Here is a 17,784-nt window from a genome sequence, read left to right on the forward strand (position 1 = left end):
ATAAAAATCACATGACCATATCAATAGGCGCAGAGAAAGCATTTGGTAAGGTTCAACACCCATTCTTGATCAAAACCCTCAGCAAGATGGGAATGGAAGGAACCTTTCTCAATATAGTTAAGGCCATCTACCACAAGCCAGAGGCAAATATTATCCTCAATGGAGAAAAACTAAAAGCCTTTCCTCTAAATTCTGGTACAAGACAAGGTTTGTCTGCTCTCACCACTCCTCTTCAACATAGTACTGGAAGTTCTTGCTATAGTGATCAGACAAGAAAAAGATATCAAGGGAATCCAGATAGAAAAGGAAGAAGTCAAGTTCTCAATGTTTGCAGACGACATGATACTCTACTTAGAAAGCCCTAAAGACTCTACCAAAAAGCTTCTAGAAACAATAGACTCATATATCAAGGTGGCAGGCTACAAAATTAACACACAGAAATCAATGGCCTTTTTATACATCAATAATGATAAGGAAGAGAAGGAAGTCAAGAATGCAATCCCATTCACAATAGTGCCACACAAACTCAAATATCTTGGAGTCAACTTGACCAAAGACATGAAGGACCTATACAAAGGAAACTATAAAGCCCTGCTCCAAGAAATATGAGAGGACACACGGAAATGGAAACACAGACCCAGCTCATGGAATGAAAGGATTAACATCATTAAAATGGCAATACTCCTCAAAACATTATACAGATTTAATGCGATTCCCTTAAAACTACCCATGACATTCTTCAAAAAAGTGGATCAAACACATATTAAGTTCATCTGAAATAATAATAGCTAAAGCACTCCTAGGAAAAAGGAAAGTGGGAGGCATTACTTTCCCCAACTTTAAACTGTACTACAAAGCAATAGTTATCAAAACAGCTTGGTATTGGAATAAAGACAGACCTTCAGATCAGTGGAATAGGCTTGAGTTCTTAGACATTGTCCCCCAGACATACAATTACCTAATTTTTAACAAAGGAGCAAGAAATCCTAAGTGGAACAGGGAAAACCTCTTCAAGAAGTGGTGCTGGCAGAACTGGTTAGCCACTTGCAAAAGAGCGAACATAGATCCCCAGTTAACATCATGTCTGAAGGTAAAATCCAAATGGATAAAGACCTTGATATTAGACCTGATACCATAACATATATAGAACAACATGTCGGTAAAACACTCCATGACATTGAGACTAAAGGCATCTTCAAGGTGGAAACTGCACTTTCCAAACAAGTGAAAGCAGAGATCAACAGATGAGAATACATTAAACTGAGAAGCTTCTGCATCTCAAAAGTAATAGTGCCCAGGATACAGGAGTCACCCACCGAGTGGGAGAAACTATTCACCCAACACCTATCAGATAAGGGGCTAATATCCAAAATATACAGGGCACTGACAGAACTTTACAAGAAAAAAACATCTAATCCGATCAAAAAATGGGGAGAAGAAATAAACAAACGCTTTGATAAAAAAAAGAAATACAAATGGCCAGAAGGCACATGAAAAAATGCTCCTCTTCACTAATCATCAAGGAGATGCAAATCAAAACAACGATGAGATACCACCTCACACCACAGAGATTGGCGCACATCACAAAGAATGAGAACAAACAGTGCTGGCAGGGATGTGGAGAGAAAGGAACTCATCCACTGCTGGTGGGAATGCCATCTATTCCAACCTCTATGGAAAGCGATATGGAGATTCTTCCAAAATCTGGAAATTGAGCTCCCATTCGACCCAGCTATTCCACTCCTAGGGATATACCCTAAGAACACAAGAATACAATACAAAAACCCCTACCTCACACCTATATTTATTGCAGCACTATTCACAATAGCCAGGCTCTGGAAACAACCAAGATGCCCTTCAACAGACAAATGGCTAAAGAAACTGTGGTACATATACACAATGGAATATTATGCAGCCATCAGAAGAGATGAAGTCATGAAATTTTCCTATAATGGATGTACATGGAATCTATCAGGCTGAGTGAAATAAGTCAGAGGGAGAGAGAGAGATATGCAGAATAGTCTCACTCATTATGGGTTTTAAGAAAAATAAAAGTTATTTTTGCAACAATCCTCAGAGACAATGAGAGGAGGGCTGGAACACCAGCTCACTTCATGAAGCTCACCACAAAGAGTGGTGAGTGCAGTTATAGAAATAACGACACAGAGAACTACCATAATCATATGAATGAATGAATGAATGAATGAATGAATGAATGAATGAATGAATGAATGAATGAATGAATGAGGGAACTGGAAAGCCTGTCTGGAGTACAGGTGGGGGTGCGGTGGGATGGAGGGAGATTTGGGACATTGGTGGTGGGAATGTTGCACTGGTGATGGGAGGTGTTCTTTACATGACCGAAACCTAATCACAATCATATATGTAATCAAGGTGTTTAAATAAAGAAAAACATTTTTTAAATTAAAAATAAAAATTAAAAATTAATAAGCCAAAAAGAAAAATTGTTAATCCATGTATTTGAAATTTAGTATATTTTACTTAGAAACATGAAATAATTATCTAGGAAAGAAGTTGAGTAAGAAATAGGAGTCAGACTAAATGTATAGAAGTCAAAGGAATGGAATGGTTATAGTTGTGAAGGTGCTTGCCTTAATATAATTAAGCTTATTTTTACACCACATGGTCCACTGAGCACTGCTGGTAGTGGACTTAGCCCAAGCATCATGAAGAATATTTAATCTTGCTAAAAAATGACTAAAATTTCAATTTGTAACCTTTTATTTACCTTTAAATTTTTTACCATGTGATTTATAAAAATATATTTAAGTGTTAAAATGTTTATCTAGTAATTTAATGATAATATAGGACCAATTAAAACAATCCAATTTCTTCAAAGAATAACTGAAAAGTCTATTTTAAGATAAGAAAAAACAAGAGACACACCAAAGTTCTACATAAAAGATGACACTAAATCCCAACGTCAATGGACTAAATGAACCAGTTAAGAGACACAGAGTGGCAAAATGGATTCAAAAGCTGAATCCAACATTCTGCTGCCCACAAGAAACACATACTGAATAGTCATAACAAACATAGGCTCAAAATCAAAGGTTGGAGGACAATCATACAAGCAAACAACTCCCTTAACAAAGCTGGATATTAATATCAGATGACACAAACTTTAGACTTATAAAAGTTATTCTTCTCAATGCACATGGGTCATTCTCCAGAATAGCCCACATGCTGCTCTACCTCCATAAAATCAAGAGGAGAGAAATTATACAGACTAACTTCTCAGATCAGAGTGCCCTAAAATTAGAAGTGAAATACAAAGGGACACAGAAAAATAAACTTTAATATTTAAAAATTAAACTGCTCGTGACTGAACAACCAGTGGGGTCAGAGATGAAATCAAAGAGGGAATCAAAAGATTCCTGGAAAAAAATGTGAATGAAGACACAAACTATCAGAATTTGTGAAAAACAACCAAAGCAGTACAAAGAAGAAAATTTATAGTTTTGCAAGCACAAATCAGGAAGGTAGAAGGGGCCTACACAAACAGCTTAATGACCCAATTTATAAAATTAGAAAATGAGCAACAAAAGGAACCAAAAAATGGTAGGCAGAAGGAAATAGAACAGAGCAGAAATCAATGAAGTGGAAATCTAGAAAACAATCTGAAAGATCAATGAAAGCAAAATTTGGTTCTTTGAAAATATAAACAAGACTGATAAACCATTAGCAAAACTCAAAAAGAAAAAAGAAACACTTAACAAACCATATTAGAAATGAATGAATGATCTTCTTATACACAAATAATGATAGAGAAGAAATGGGCTTTAAAAAGAAAATCCCATGGAGCCAGAGAGAGATAGCACAGAGTTAAGGTGTTTGCCTTGCACATGGCCAACCTGGGACAGAACTGGGTTTGATTCCTGGCATCCCATATGATCCTCCAAGCCTGCCAGGAGTGATTTCTAAGCATAAAACAGGAGTGACCCCTGAGCACCTCCGGGTGTAGCCAAAAGCAAAAACCAAAAAAGACACTCCCATTTGCACTAGTGCCAAACAAAATCAAATACCTTGGAGTATTTAACTAAAGAGGTAAAGGCCTATACAAATAAAACTACAAGCCACTGTTTCTAGAAATAAAAGAGAAAACAAGAAAATGGAAACATATACCCTGCTCATGGATTGGGAGAAGTAACATTGTAAAAATGGCAATACTTTTTCAAAGCATTGTATAGATTTAATGAAATTCCTCTAAGGATACCCATGACATTCCTCATAGAAGTACATCAAATACCCCTGAAATTCATTTGGAACAATAAACACCCACAAATAGCTAAAGCAACCTTAGAATAAAGAAGATGGGGGAGGCATCACTTTCCCCAGCTTCAAATTTTATTACAAAACAATCATCATTAAAACAGCATGGTTATGACTGAAACCCAACTACAAACATGCTTGTAAGCATGGTGCTTAAATAAATATTTATTAACATCAACAACAAAAAGGAAAGTCACATGAAAGAAATAAATAAATAAAACAGAATGTTATTGGAATAAAGACAGATACTCAGGTCAATGGAATAGAGACTTGAGTATTCAGCGAATGTTCCCCCAGGCATTCTATCAATTAATCTTGATAAAAGGGCATGAAACACAGAATGGAGCAAAGAAAGCCTCTTCAACAAGTGGTGTTGGATAAACTGGTCAGCCACATGCAAAAAAAGCAAACTTGAGCCTCCATCTAACACTGTGCACAAAGGTCAAATCCAAATGGATTAAAGATCTTGATATCAGACCTGCAACCATAGGTATATAGAAAAACAGGTAAAACACTCCATGACATTGAAACTAACGGCATCTTCGAGGAGGAAACAGCACTGTCCAAACAAGTGGAAGTGGAGATAAACAGATGGAACAATATTAAACTGAGATGCTTTTTCACTTCAAAGGAAATAGTGACTAGGTCGCAAAGGCCACCCACAGAATGGGGGAGACTATTCACCCAATACTCATCAAATAAGGGGCTTAACACTTTAGATATACAAGGTACTGACAGAACTTAACAAAAAAATCATCTAACCTCATCAAAAGATGGGGAGAAGAAACAGACACTTCCTCGAGGAAGAAATACAAATGGCCAAAAGACACGTAAAAAAAATGCTCCACATCACTAATCATCAGGGAGATGCAAATCAAAACAACAATGAGGTACCATCTCATGCCACAGAGACTTGAGCACATCACACACACACACACACACACACACACACAGACACACACACACACACACACCAAGAACAATCAGTGATGGCAGGATGTGGGAAAGTTGCACATTCTATGACTGAAAGCCAACTACGAACATTTCTATAACCACAGTGCTTAATAAAATAAATTATAATAAAAATTAGCTTTTATAACATAAAACCAAATTAGTAGTTCTCAAAAGGAATGGGTATGGAGCTGGATAAACTCACTAAGAGGGCAGATATGTATGATGAAGAATAAAGTAGAGCTTTATGCTATAAATTTTTTTGTGATAAAATATGATTTCTAACAATGAACACTGGGAAGTTATACAATGATAAAATGCAACCCCAACTTCCTTCTTTCTAGAGGTCTAATAGCTGAAAGTCATAGCGCTTTGAATCTCTGGACAACTTCATTTGTTCAATGCTGTCATCCCTACAGAAATACACCAATTTAACAGAATAGATAGTAAACCATATGAGATTACTGAACCTCCTACCATTGTATAAATGATAAGTAGTCATAAATGCAGAAATCCAGGTTTATATTTCCTGATAAGGCTTCTTGAGGTTTTGTTTCTACAAAACTAATACCTCAACATGAGAAAGATCTGAAATGCCAAGTGCTACAGACATAATTGAGAATATTTACGAGAATGAAAGCCTTGGGGTGATTCTACCAAGACACGTTTGATGAATTTCAGCAGTGATATTTACCATATTCAAAATTATACTTAATAGAGATTTTTATTTTACTATAGAGTCATAGAATAATCTCACTTATGTGTAGGATATAAGAAAAAATAGCATGATAATGATATCCAGAGGCAATAGAGATGAGGGTTAGGGGGACCAGTTCATAGTAGGAAGCAGTTAAGGTAAAGAAGAGTTCACAAAGACAATGATAGTTGGAATTGATCACTCTAGACAAGATCTGGATGCTGAAAGGTGTCCCTTAATTAACAATAGTCAAACCACTGTGTCAAAAGGGGAGGGAGGGAGGGAGAGAGAGAGAGAGAGAGAGAGAGAGAGAGAGAGAGAGAGAGAGAGAGAGAGAGAGAAGTAAAATCTCTGCCCCAGAAGCAGACCGGAGGGGGGTTTCATGAGAGGGAAACTGGTGAAATTGGTGGTAGGAAAAGTGCACTGGTGAAGGGTGGTGTACATCCTATGACAGAAACTCAATCATGAACAATTTTGTAACCAATGTGCTGAAATCAATTATAATAAATAAATAAGGATGTAAAAAGTAGAGATGTAGTCAGAAGAATATTTGAAAGTGATGTCAAAAATTGTGGTATACATTATAGGGCAAAGTCTAGTATAGAGACCTCTAAGGACAGAGGACTAATTTTAACAACCACAACTGAGCAGAACCTTTTCTGGCACCATAAAAAGACCTTGGGGTTCAACAATGAGCATGTCTGGAGCCTATAGTTGTTTCCATGACATTATGCTTTAAGGGTGGAGAAACCCTGTTTCTCCTAGGCCAAGGGAATTCCCTTTCTAATTACCTCAATACTTACTGTGCCTATGCAAAACAAAACAAAACAAAAACAAACTTTGCCACACCAAGGTTTTTTTCTTTCTTTCTTGTTGTTGTTGTTGTTGTTGTTGTTGTTGTTGTTGCTGTTGTGTTTCTTTGTCATTGCTTGTTTTGGTTTGTTTCTTTCTTTTTCTTTTTCTTTTAAATTTATATTTAAAGCTTCTAGACAGGTTCCTCCCAGCTTTATTATTTTTTTCCAACAGAACCACAGAACTTGAATCATTTTGCTCTGCCTCATAAATTGAAGGTGAAAAAAAGTAGATGATACCAGGAGAAATAGTCTCATGAACATTGAGTGGAAATAAAAAAATGATCAGACCTAAATGCCCAACCCAAAGTCAACAACAGAATCAAGATACCCAATCGATAACAAGCTATATACAAAGGGAATCTGTTACACTAGCAGTTCAGGGAGCAAAAGGGGGAAGTATGCGATGCATGCTAGGAACAGGGACTGAGAGAGGCCAATACTGGAGGTAGAAATTGCCCTAATTCACTGTCACTATGTACCTTAAGTATAATTGTGAAATACATGTAATTCACATTGGTCAAAATAAAAATTATTTAAACTTTAAAAAAAAAGTTTTTGTAAATATAACAGCAATAGTTTAGTATGTAGAACCCTTACTTTGCTGGGGCTCAATTTACCAGCAATCCATAGAGTTCCTCTCTGAGTCTCACCTGAGGTGATCTATGAGACCAGAATCAGGGTAAACCCTTAGTGCTGCTTGTTGTCTCACCACTCCCCCATACAAAACTAAAAGTTTTTTTTTTTGTGTGTGAATTTCTCCCTTTTTCTTCTTCTCAACTCCCACTAAAAATTTAGGATTCTCTGTCATTAGAAAAAACTAAAACACACTGATCTGAAGCTTGTAGTTTGGAGGTTTGTAGGGTGTGCTAACTTTACTGAGAGAAACAGCTTCATTGCAATCTACTGGCTCCCATTTTAAGATGAGAGCTCTGATTAGGCCCAAATGGAAACATAACTTTTTGTTATCTTTTGAGAAGATAAGTACACGAGGTTCCTAGCCAAACAATACCTCCCAGCCTGCACGACTGCATAGTAGAACCAATTCTTACATTGGGCTTTATTAAAATACACCTGTGACATTTTGTACCTGAAATATATGTTTGTTATATTTTTCCTCAAACATGATTGCTGTTCCTTCTCAAGAATGTGTGTGCATTTCCTGAAAGAAACTACTGGAATATATAGAAGCTGTTATGTGCTATCTTTGCTGGATATAAAAACAGAGCCTTTACTCCCTCTCTTTGAAGCTAATTTCCAGCCTTCGCAATTTAAGTTATTCATTGCCAATAAAGCATTATTTTCTATTCAGTTGTTCCTATGCCTTGTCTAGATGTGATGGTGGTACATAACAAGTTCTATTATGCACATGGAGAGATTATTATTATTCACAATATATATAACCACCTCAAATACTGCACACATTTAAACTTAATCTTCAAAATATTTCCACCACTTGCAGTCCCAGATAATAAAATAAACCATAGATTGAGTCTTGATTTGGTGCATTTTCAGTGAAGACTATATCATTTGAGGCACTGCTTTAATTTTTCAAGAGACAAACAAAAAGAGGAGGAAGAAGAGAATAAAAGAAGTCAACTTGGGGCCGGAGAGATAGCATGGAGGTAAGGCATTTGCCTTTCATGCAGTAGGACGGTGGTGGTTCGAATCCCGGCATCCCATATGGTCCCCTGTGTCTGCTCGGGGCGATTTCTGATCATAGAGCCAAGAGTAACCCCTGAGTGCTGCCAGGTGTGACCCGCTCAAAAATAAAACAAAACAAAAGAAGTCAACTTAAAATACTATAAAACACCAGGGCCTGAATGATAGAACAGCAGGTAGAGCAGGTGTTCATGCCTTGTACATGTCCATCCTTGTTAGATCTCCAACACCCCTGAACCCACCAGGAGTGATGGGCAGAGCTGAGTCTTCCAAGTGTGGCTCAAAATCAAAAAAGGGGGGAAATAAGATAAATTAATAAATAAAGATAATAAAATGAAGTATAAGAAATTAAATATGAAGCACTTGTGAGAGTCTTTCAAACTTAACATTAATTTTTCTCCCTCGGGTCAGAGATCTAGTACAGCAAGGTACTTGGACTACATGACCTGGGCTATATCACCAGAACTCTACATGGTCCCCAGAGTCTTTCCAAATGTAATCCCTGAATAAAGAGCCATTAATCCTGATCATGATAGGAAAAGTTCAAGGAATCGAGATTGCAACCCAATGTAGGTGGAAGGAAAAAGAGTGAATGAAAAATTCAGGGAGCCCTGACAAATCTTGGCCCCAAACAAAGTGCCCACTCCACTCCATTTTTATGTCTTCAAACTCAGATGAAAGCAAGAAAGCATATAGGTTTACACAAGCAAAATTGCAGTTAAGGCTGATGTGGCTTTGAAGAACAAAGGATTTTGCACTAAACTGTTTTTGCTTTAGTTTCTATGCTCTGATGTTTCAGGCCCTCATATGACTAAATTCAACATAAACTTTCTTCACTCTCTTTTATGCCTGTAAATCTTATTCAGTTTTTCTCACATTCCCAGATATCCTTCACATGCATACGGCCAAGTGTTGCCCACAATTTTTTTTTTAAGGCACAGAAATACTACGTTTCATAATATTAAAGTCAAAGTTTTAAAAGGAAATAATAACAAGCAGCTTGGTTATATAGTAGCAGTGTTACTGTATCCACAATAATAATCTTATTTTGTATTTTTTGTGAATTAAACCTAGTTCTAGATGCTTTAAAATTTTTTATTTTATTTTATTTTATTTTATTTTCGGGGTTTTTGGTCCACACCAGGCTGCACTCAGAGGTTACTCCTGTTCAGAAATTGCTCCTGGCAGGCTTGGGGAACCTTATGAGATGCTGGGAATTGAACCCAGGTCCATCCTGGATAGGCAGCATTGCAAGGCAAATACCCTACCACCTACTCCAACCCCTGCTTTATCATTTTCAAGATGACTATTAGGTAAACCCTATTAATTCTATTTTAATGAGGAAACTGAGATACAAAAATTACCTGAAGAAGACCAGAGATATACTGCAGTGAGGTAGGATGCTTGCTTTGCACACAGCTGACCTGGATTTGATCTCCCATCTTATATGGTCCTCCAAGCCCACCAAGAATAAATCTTGAGTTCTGAACAGGAGTAAGCCCTGAGCACTGCCAGTTGTGCTCCCCCCAAAAGAAGAAGAAATTACCCAAAGTCATAGAGATAAGCAGTAGCATGAACTCAGAAAGTTGACACCAAGCAGGATCTCAAACTGTTGCAGGCCTCAGTAGGCCTCAGTAGGTGAAATTGTACTTCACTGATGTCCAAATTTTTGAATCACTGTATAAAATGATATAATGTTGGTGATACAGGTAGGCAAGTAAGGAAGACACACACACCCATTACGCAAGCAATGAATTTTTTTTTTTGGAAGTTTTTAGGGGCCGAAGTGGAGGTGCAAGTGGCAGGGCATTTGCCTGGCTCACGCTAGCCTAGGAAGGACTGTGGTTTGATCCCCCAGAGTCCCATATGGTCCCCCAAGCCAGGAGTGATTTCTGAGCTCATAACCAGGAGTAACCTCAGAGCATCACTGGGTGTGGCCTCCCACCGTATATATATAAAAAAGGGTTTTTTATTTAGGCTCTTACCAATTTTTTAACTTTATATGTCAGTTATAAAATGAACAGCCCCCTTCACCTGTGCAGTATCCCACCACCAATGCCCCCATCTTCCTCCTCCCCTAAGCCCTGCATTTATTTGAGATAGGTATTGTACTTCTCTCTTTACCAAGTGTACTACACTCATTGTACTGCTCTCATTAGTAATGTTATAATAATTTTTAGTCAAGCAGTGAATTCTTGAGATGTAATAAAATCAAGAAATAGGGTTTGAAGAAGTAATTTCTTTTTTTTTTTTTTGAGGAATTTTTATTTTTATTTTTACCACAGTGGATTAAAATCTTTCACAGTAGTATTTTAGGTACATAGTGTATCTCCTTTTAAGAGAAGATCGTTATTTGGCACCACTGTAGGCCCAGAGAAGATTGGACCCACCACTGAGAGAACCTCCTGCAGGAACAAAAGACATAAAAAGCAATATCAAAGAATATTATCAACTATTCCCAATCATTCCCCCTGACAACCACCCTAGCAATGGACTCATCTTACCATCTTACCTAGGTGGACAGCCCCAACAGAGGCAAGTTGGAAAATATCTTATATAAAACAACTTGGAAGAAAGGAGCTGTGAACACATGTTCCTTGGGCCCATTCACACACTACCAACATGCACAAATAGCCCATACCTCTCTCTTTAGATCATACTTTCCTATTTTTACATTGGGTATGTACCCAAATTATACCTCAATAGAAGCTCATGTTCTACTTTGAGCATGTTACTCTTTTCCATTCTATTTTTTAATAATTTTTATTGAGAGCAATGTGAATTACAAGTCTTTCAGAGTTATATTTAAGGTACATAGTGACAGTGAATTAGGGCAATTTCTACCACCAGTGATGACCTCCCTTTGCCCCTGTTCCCAGGATGCTTATCCTGAGTCCACCCTTAGCCTCCCCCCACCTGGACTACTAGTGTAATAAGTCCCTTTAGTGTATAGCTTGTTGTAGTTTGGATCTCTTTTTATTTAACTAATATCTTTATTTAAACACCTTGATTACAAACATGATTGTAGTTGGGTTTCAATCATAGAAAGAACACCCCCTTTTACCAGTGCAACTTTTCCATCACCAACGCCCTCATTTCCTCCTTCCTCCACCCCCCTACCTGTATTTGAGACAGGCATTCTACTTCTCTCACTTATTAACATTGTCATGATAGTTATCAGTGTAGTTATTTCTCTAACTGCCCTCACCACACTTTGTGGTGAACTTCATTCATATCTTGAGCTGATCCTTCCAGCCCTCATCTCTGGGAATTACTTCAATGTCGTATTTTTCTTAAAACCATCGATGAATGAATCCTGCCCTAAAAGCAGACTGTTGCTGTTCTTAGATTGTCATGGTGTCATAAGTACCATCTTTGGAGTACATCAATGCCATGTTAGTGGTGGCACCTTCCTTGTTAAGAGTTCTTATTCCTGGTGATGGTGTAGGAAACCATGACTGTTTTCGCAGATGGTACGCACAGTTCAGGGGTGAATGGTCAATGTCCGATCAGCTGAAGTCTAAGCCAAGTCACTATGCCAGGAGTCAGGGTGTAAGGTCCCACTGCAATTTAAAATATGCTCCCATCTCTATTAGATAAGAATTTGTTTATATGTGTAATCTTTTCCCATTTTAATATGCCTATGCAAAGAGGAAGAACGACAAAAGGTATTTTGGTGTATATGGGAGTTGAGGTGTCAAGACCAACAACCCCCATAAACTTTCTTACATGGCCTCTAGACAAGGAATTGTCTACTAGAATTCTGTACTAAACAGATTCCAAGGATGGGGAAAATTGTTGCTACATGAGAAGATATTCGGTCACAGATAATGCTTATTGGAGGAATGTAATTAAAGAGGTATTCAAAGGAGATTTGTATGTCCATTTTAAGTCTTTTGAAATAGGCGGAGAAGGGTTAAGATCCGGAACCCAGCTTCAATCTGTGAGTTGGTTTTTGGAGTCTGGGAAAGATGGTTCCCAGAAATCACATATCAGTGTCCCAACAGTCACAGCCTGCTTTTAGGGCAGGATTCTTTGCAATACTAGCTAATGGTAAGACGAAACCAGAAGACGTCATACACTACGCAGCCTTCAACATAGGACCTGTACAGAAACCAGGATCTATAACTACAGAATCTGACAGCAACAACTGTGATGGTGAAGAGCTGTTACTGGGACCACAGAAAATGTCGAAGGGGTCAGACAACCTAGTAGGCCTGGAGCTTGGAGTTGGACTCATGCCAAAACACTTCAGGAGTGAGGTTTTCCTGTTTTTAGGCCAAAGGTTTCTCCTTCCAATTTCTCCCATATTTTGCTGTGCCTGTGCAAACAACAACTGACACATACACACGCACACACACACACACACATACACACACATCTTTCTTTTCTTCTAGTCCATCTACTACCTGAGAAAAAACAAAAACAAGAGCACACTAAATTGTACTAACTTTATTGATGATACAATAATTGTCACAAATATGTCTGCTAATGAACCTTCCTTTTCTTTTTTCAAATTTTTTATTTTTATTTTAGATCTCCTATTTTCTTTATATTTTTGATAACTTTTCTTCCTGTCATCCTGAAACGAATGTATTGTGATCAGTTATGTCAACTATGAAGCATTTTCTTTTAATATATTTACTTTAACAAAAAACATAGATGCGCGAGACTATTCTGTGTGTGTGTGTCTCTCTCTCTGACTTATTTCACTCAGCATAATAAATTTCATGTCCATCCATGTATAGGAAAATTTAATGACTTCATCTCTCCTTATGGCTGCATAATATTCCATTGTGTATATGTACCATGGAAACAGTCATTTTAACCTGAGTGAGAAATCAGATCTTAACTTTCCTTAAACACCGAACAAAAAGATATCAGATGTGGCTTGATTCTGCTTTGTGAAACTGGTTTGATATAAAATTCATATTTCAGACAGGCTCTGACTTTATCACAGACTTTATCAGTAGTAGATTTACCCATCTACCCTCTCAGATGGTAGAATCCCTTGTCAAAGCTGACACCTCTTTCCTCCCCACTTCACTTTCTGGGACCCCAGCCCATCAGCATCAGTTGGTTTATGGGCTAAGGTGCAGAATGTCATTAAACGTCATTAAGTTTTACAATGTTAGAATATAAATGGTGTTGCCACTGTTGGAGGAAGTGGGGAGAAAAAGCAAAAACACTAATATTCTCACAGCATTTAGTCAAGGAAATTATGTGCTTGCCAATCAAACAATATACAACACTATTTACATCTATTAAAAATATATACAAAAACTAAAACTAGAGCTGAAAAGTGGTGGAAAGCAAAAGTCTGATTAAGTGTTTCATTTTCATAGTGATGAGGAAATAGACCTATATAAATTTAATAAAAAATAAATACAAAGAATAAGTTGTTTCAATTTCTATTGAAAACTAGAAATTGACTAAGTGTTTCATTTTCATAGTAATGAGGAAATAGACCTATATAAATTTAATAAAAAATAAATACAAAGAATAAGTTGTTTCAATCACTATTGAAAACTAGAAATTGGATTGAGAAAGCATTTAACGGCTACCTTTCTTTGCAGCTATTCTTACTGTTTGGTTCCTTTTTAACCATGTGCAATTTTCTAAACTTTATTTATTGATTAGTTGGTTGATTTTTGGGCCACGACCAATGGTGCTCAGGGGTTACTCCTGGCTTTGCACTCATAAATAACCCCTCTGGCAGGCTGGGGGACCATATGGGATGCCAGGAATAGAACCGGGTCCCTCCTGGGTTGGCTGCATGCAATGCAAATGACCTACTACTGTGCTATCTCTCTGACCTCACCATGTGCATTTTTTAAACACCAAGACCCAAGCACACTGCACCATTCTCACACAGAACTAAGCCCTTGCAATTGTGCCTCGGATCCCCAGGCCCTCACCTTTTGAAAGTTTTGATCTGTCAGTTGGTTTCTGTCTCATCAGTCTCCTGTTTTGACTTTTACTCTAAAACCATCTCTTAGGCCTAAGATCCCATATAGCTATAGTATCTTCCTTTCTCACACATTTCTTATCATATTATCTATGTTTGCTCCCTCCTCCATTTCACATTTCTCATACACCTTACTCTGACGTCTATCCTGCCAATCTATCTCAGTTCCACCCTTGTACAGAAATTACTTTCCATTGCTTGTACATTTCCCATCACTCAGAAACTCCAGTTATCTTGATTTTTCCCCCTCTACCACATATTGTTTATCCAATCAAGCAACCAGTCAGGCCACCTTAAAAGTTTAAGTATTTCTGGAATTCATTTTTCCTCTTTATGCTAACTAGCATGGCTTTAGGGCATGATATCAGCTCTCACCTGTTATTAGCAGACATGCCTGACATGCTTCTTCTCTGACCTAGTCTGATTTGATTTAAAAAAAGAGTGGTGAACTCTATTAGGGAAATCACTACACTAACAACTAGCATGACAATGTTAAAGAATGAAACAAGTAGAATGCCTGTCGTGAATACAGGCAGGGGTGGGTGGAGAGGGAGGGTGTCATTGGTGGTGGGAATATTTCACTGGTGATGTGATGTGTTCTGTTTATAACTGAACCCCAACTACAAACATGCTTGTAATCATGGTGCTTAAATAAAGATTTATATTAAAAATAAAAAATAAAGTCATCTTCTACTGGAATCCAGTTCTAATTAGGTCACTTAAGAAATAAAAATATTCAATTTATAAGGGTAAGACAACATATAATAGTTACTCCTTCTCCTGTCTAGCCTAGTTCCTGATGACTTTTAAAACTACATGTTGTTGCAGTACCAAACTTCTTATTATTATGTTTTGTCCCCTGGGCATTTTTATTTATTAATTTCTTTTGGGTGGGTTTGAGCTACCCAAGTGGATGTGCTATGGAAATTGGGGTTGGCAGATGTATAAATTCCAGTTCTAGCTCTCCAGTCCTTACTATTTTCATCTGGCTAATCTACATAGCACTCAAAAAGGCAATCACTTTAGTAAAATAAAGTCTAATTTCATTCTACTAAGATAAATTCCCCAATCAGAGACTGAGTTTTGCTTATCTACTTGTCTATGTGCATTCTGTGGAACTTTTACCAATCTGCCTCTCCCTCAAGTCTTTGAATAGTGGGACTGGATCTTCACCATTTTATATCTGGAACACAAAGCAAAGACTTCTAATATATTAAGTACTGATTAAATTTTGTTGAGAGCTGGAACAATAGCACGGAGGTAGAGTGTTTGCTTTACACACAGCCAATCCAGGAAGGACCTTGGTTCGATCCCTGGTATCCCATACGGTCCCCCAAGCCAGGAGTGATTTCTGAGTGCATAGCCAGGAGTAACCCATGACTGTCACAGGGTGTGACCCCAAAAGCAAAATAAATAAATAAATAAAATTTTATTGAATTACTAAATTACTTTGGTTTTCTAAACATAGTTGTTTCCATGAGCTTCACAACAGTCTTGTGAACTTGAGAGGAAGAAAAACATATATTTTATTGATGAAAAGAAAAAAATTGAGGCCATCGAGATAGGAGAGAGTGTGTTTGCTTTATACGTGACCAACTCCTGTTTTATTCCCAACACCCCATCTAGTACCCCAAACAGGGCCATAGTAATTCTCAAGCAGAGTCAGGAGTAGCCCCGAGCACTACTTGGTGTGCCCCAAACAATTGTCTCGAAAAGAAGACTTCTCTATGCTCTCTCATTCTCATAGTAAGTACTAAGTATATTCTTTTGTAATATTGAAATGGATCATTTTTAAAGAGAAAGGCTAAAAATAAATATAATTGGGAGGCATTGGCGGTGGGAATGTTGCACTGGTGAAGAGGGTGATTGGCTTATAACTAAAAACCAAATGCAAACATGTTTGTAATCATGATGCCTAAATAAGATACTTTAATTTTTTTAAATAAAAAAAGAACTGAATTAAATATCCAAGTGACAAAATCACGAAACCCAAAGTTAAACAATGAAAATTAAAAATGGGCCTGTTATGCTGGCAGGCTTGGGCGGTGATGGTGGTATGGGATAGCCTCTGGGAACATTGGTTAAAGGAGTGGAGGAAGATTGACACTTGTGATGGGCTTGATCCTGAAACATTATATGTCTAAAACCCAACTATGAATAATAGCGAATAACTTTTTAAAAATTACAATAATTTAAATTGAATAAAAGTGTTAGGTATTTCAAGTGAGTTTATAATCTACGTATATTTAATTTCTGAAAGCATTTTTGAATTTGGAATGTGGATCCTTGGTTTTGTGGCTTACTGTTTAGACTAAATGATGAATTCGCTTTAAAATATTATATTATAGTTTTTGAGGGGTACAGATCATAATAGCCTGACCTATAGGAAAGTAACATACTACAATAAAGATTATGCCATTTTCAGTAATGCTAAAAAAAAGGAAGTTTTTCATCTCAGAGAATGAAGGAAGTTCTGAGTTTTTAGGGGGTTTTTGTTTGTTTGGTTGGTTGGTTGTTTGGTTTTTGGGTCACTCCCGGAAGCGCTCAGGGGTTACTCCTGGCTTTATGCTCAGAAATAGCCCCTGGCATGCTCGGGGGACATGCCAGGACTCAAACCACCAACCTTCTGCTTGCAAGGCAAAAGCATTACCTCCATATTATCTCTCCAGCTCTGGAGCAACTTCTGAACTCCGAGCCAGGAGTAAACGCACAGCGCCACTGGATGTGACCCAATAAAATGAAACAAAACAAAACAAAACAAAAACTAAGTACAAAATAGTCTATATCCTAACAGAATAATGAATGCTACATTCAAACCCACCATCTTGGAGGTTGCAGTAGTACTCCAACAAAATAGGTATATTTTATTTTAGTATTTTAACAGATACTATTTGGAGAATAAGAGTCTTTCTTTTACATAGCAATTAACATCTACCTGAATGTTTTGCATCCACAAATTTAGATAGAAGAGTCCTAACCTCCTGAGTGGTTTGATTCAGTATAAGTAACCGTTTGATTCAGTATAAGGAATTCTTAGGCCAAAGAATTCAGCAGTTGCTGAGAAAAGAATGACCTACTTAATACAAAAGGCAATCTTACCCGTATTCTCTCAGGACACCACCCCAGTTGTATCTTCACAGAGTTGTCCCTTTGTTTCATATCATATAAAAATACTTGTACTAACTACGCCATAGAACTTCTGTTTTTGTAGCAAGATATAAACTCCAGATCTCTTAATACTGTGGATTCTTGAAAGAAATTATCTATGAGTGCCAATTATTTGATTTGTAATGTGTGGGTATAAATCTATATATCGTGTGATATTATGAGAAAAATAAGTCATTGGCTATAAAATGCTTAGT

Source organism: Suncus etruscus, chromosome 19, assembly GCF_024139225.1.
Source record: "Suncus etruscus isolate mSunEtr1 chromosome 19, mSunEtr1.pri.cur, whole genome shotgun sequence".
NCBI classification, from domain to species: domain Eukaryota; kingdom Metazoa; phylum Chordata; class Mammalia; order Eulipotyphla; family Soricidae; genus Suncus; species Suncus etruscus.